The sequence below is a fragment of the Sinocyclocheilus anshuiensis genome, unplaced genomic scaffold, assembly GCF_001515605.1.
Source record: "Sinocyclocheilus anshuiensis isolate Anshui unplaced genomic scaffold, SAMN03320099.WGS_v1.1 scaffold429, whole genome shotgun sequence".
Classification (NCBI taxonomy): domain Eukaryota; kingdom Metazoa; phylum Chordata; class Actinopteri; order Cypriniformes; family Cyprinidae; genus Sinocyclocheilus; species Sinocyclocheilus anshuiensis.
Window position 1 is genome coordinate 262,975 of NW_015539859.1, and position 3,639 is coordinate 266,613.

The 3,639-nt window shown below is 36.4% G+C and overlaps 1 protein-coding gene across 1 annotated transcript in view; it reads left to right on the forward strand.

Annotated features, from left to right (window-relative positions):
* The window catches only part of LOC107684875 (mitochondrial carnitine/acylcarnitine carrier protein-like), a 17,924-nt gene that overhangs the window by 6,913 nt on the left and 7,372 nt on the right, over positions 1-3,639 (forward strand). The gene's annotated exons all lie outside the window — the stretch shown is intronic.

A 3,639-nucleotide genomic window follows, 5' to 3' on the forward strand; every position in this document is an offset into this window, starting at 1 on the left:
AAAAAAAAAAAAAAAAAAAAAAAAATATATATATATATATATATATATATATAAATCCTATATAAAATACTCATCAGACATGCAAGCATACTGAAATGTGCTCGTGCAAAAAGATATTAGTGCGCAGAGAGCACACATATATGGTTTGATTCACATTAATAATAGATTCGCGCATGCCTGTTGTGCGATCCTGTATGAAATTGTAATCGTCTTTACCTTGACTACAGTTGTCATCCATCAAAACTTTACGAGCGAGAAACTGGTTTGCTTTATTCAGCACCTACAGTCCAGTCCAGACTATAGCAGTGGCTCGTTTCAGGCGACAGAGAAATCGCCCATTTCGGACAAGATTTGAGGATGCTGATTGGCTAAATTTTATGTCATGTCTTGAAGATGTTCACAGCAATTGGCTAAACTGCTACATAAACCCGCCTCCTGTGGGTGATTTCACTGTATACATAGACCTTCTTTTCTATATTTACGGGAATGGCATAAACACATACGAATAAAAGATGCTAGCCTTACAGAATTTGCAAGAATGTGGTTGTGAACATAGATTTTCATGTACTTCCTCAATAATGGAATTTTGTTTAACCTTCCATATTGCAGCCTTAATTGAACTTTTATTTTTGTATCTTTCAGTGCCCTTCACTAATATAGGTACTCTTGGTAAATATGAACAAATTGTCTTTGGAAAAATGTCTTTGCTGTTTATCTTATTGGTCTTTCATTCAAAATACACTTTTTTTTTTTTTATTGAAGAAAAAATTACAAAACACATTTTTAAAATATATCTGCCACAATTATTGGCCACCAAATCCCACCTCTTGTTTTTTTTTTCCTTAAAAAAAAAAACTTTGTTTTGGTCACACCATAAATACCAATGGTCCCGATGAAAGTCCCAGTTATGTTCGGCAAACTGCTAGTGCTTTTGTTGTATGATGACATCGAAGGCTTAATCATGGCAACCCTCTGCAAACTAACGTCTGCAATCCTTACAAATCGTTTAGGTGGGTGGCCAAACTTAGCTACTCAATTTGGTCAGTCACACTTTTAAACACATTTTAATTTTTCTATAAACCTAAAAATTAATTCTCTGTATCAAATTCAAGTGATTTTACTATGACTTCTGTTACGGAGTGACAGAAGCGTGAAACGTGCAGATCCATACGCAAAGCTTTATTCATAGACATGGTCATACACAGGCAGGGTCGAACACTGGCAAACAGGTACAGTATATTGAGGGCAAGACACAAGAGCAGTACAGTAAACAAGCATGGGTCGATCGACGGCTAACGTAATCCAGGGGGCAAGGCAAACGGATAATCCGAACATACAGACAATAGTCCAGACGAGGGGCGAGCAGAGTCCGAAACGGCAAGACAAGGGGTTAATCCAAGACAGGCGATGGATAATCCGAACATACAGACAATAGTCCAGACGAGGGGCGAGCAGAGTCTGAAACGGCAAGACAAGGGGTTAATCCAAGACAGGCGATAATTCCAGGGCAGGCAGCAGACTGACAAGACGAGATAAACAAACTAAGATACAAGACTAGGCTAGACTGGACTAGAAAACACGGAAAGGCTCCGTAAAAATGCTATCGCTAACACAGTGATATGCGCAAACAAAACTCGGCGACTAGAGCAGGATCTGGGTGGATGTTATATAGTGTGTGTAATAGCTTCCACTATATCCACTATAGCGTGTGATTGGTTACAGCTGTGTGCAATCAGTGCAATGGATGATGGGAAATGTAGTCCAGGGTATAGTGTAACAGTCTGTGTGGTGTGAGAGTCCATGTCGTGAGCCTCTGGTGGTGAGTGAACGGAAGTTCATAGACCGGATTCGTGACAAATACATAGAAAAACAGAAAGGACTTGAGGTTGCCATGGCAACCAGATACATTGCACATGAATTAATTGTAGTCTATTTTTGCCGTGTTAAACTTATGTCTTGAAAGTAATGCATAAACATGTTATCAACATGATCTCAAAGTATGCTTTTATAAAGTAAAGTAACACTTTAATCAGATGATATATATATGATATATAATATGTTTATTTATCAAATTTTTAAAAAGAATTTTACTTCAATTAAAGGTTGTAACATTTTTTCACAGTATGTTTTGTTCATAATTACCAAGCGTGCCAATTTTAGTGGGTTGCACTTAAGATCAAAAGCATGTAGTACTTGTAGTAGTTAGTGATTAGAAAAAGCAAACAACGCTCTGTGCTCTGTCCTGCAGCCACAGACAGGCGTTATCGGGGTTTGAGAGATGTGTTAAAAACACTGTTACGGGAGGAAGGAGCCCATGCTCTCTACAAAGGCTTGAGTGCAGTCATGTTACGAGCATTTCCAGCTAATGCGGTGAGAAAACGTACTCATGCTGCCAATACATTTTTCAATATCAGCACTTAATTTGCCTATTGTCATGAAAACGTTTATTACAGAGTTCTAGTAGAGGTGTAGTAAATGTTTTTGTGAGCCTTTAGGATTTTATGGATTTCTGACTAAATATATCTCAGTTAGTCACAGCGGTTAATAAAAACGGTAACAAAGTCTAATGACATAAAAGTATTTGTATATGCTGCCTTCACATGCTTTCAGAAATGTCCTACTTCCCACTTCCCAGTCATAATTAAGTGTGTCGCTTTCAGGTCATTTCAGGTTTAGCATAGGTTATAGTTTATTAGCAAGTGTGCTGTTTTCCCCCAATCAAAGTATTTCTTTTTAAATCTGCTTTGTGTAAGTCTATTCAATGCTTTTCTCATTTAACACAATAATGACTTTAATATTGTGGAGGGTAATTTCACAGCCAAAATTGATGAATGATTAAATTTGAATAATTAGAATAATCGACACATCATGTCACAAAATGTAATTAATTAGATTTTAAAAAATAATAATCGTACATAGTAGAATTAGTAGAATCAAAATCTGCACGAGTTAGATCTGATCTTTTATTAATATCATATTTGGATAAATTCTCAAACTTCCTGCAGGTCAGATAAATAATGCTGCTTTGATGCCCCTGTCAGTCTCTTGACTGGCCTTTTGCAGATCTTAGCTCTACAGGCCACATATAAAAACACATTTACATTTATACATTGATACACTCAGAACATTTGTAAGATTTGTAATCCAATTCAAACACATTTTGCAAACCTTTAATCAACACTGGCAAACCACATTTTTGGCTGTGTACTTGCAGAACGATGCAGACACACCAGTGTAGAACAATAAAAAATATATATATATTATTAAAAATAATTCGGAATACTGAAATGAGTGTTGATATGTTTTGAAATGTTCTGCTCTTAATCGTGTTACTCTCTGTGTGTGTGTGTGTGTGTGTGTGTGTGTGTGTATAAAAAATATTTATTAAAAATAATTCGGAATACTGAAATGAGTGTTGATATGTTTTGAAATGTTCTGCTCTCTGCTCTGTTTCTCTCTGTGTGTGTGTGTGTGTGTGTGTGTGTGTGTGTACCTGGTATTTATCACGTTATGGGGACCAAATGTCCCCACAAGGATAGTAATACTAGTACATTTTGACCTTGTGGGGACATTTTTGAGGTCCTCATGAGGAAACAAGCTTATAAATCATACAGAATGAGTTTTTTTGAGAAAGTAAAA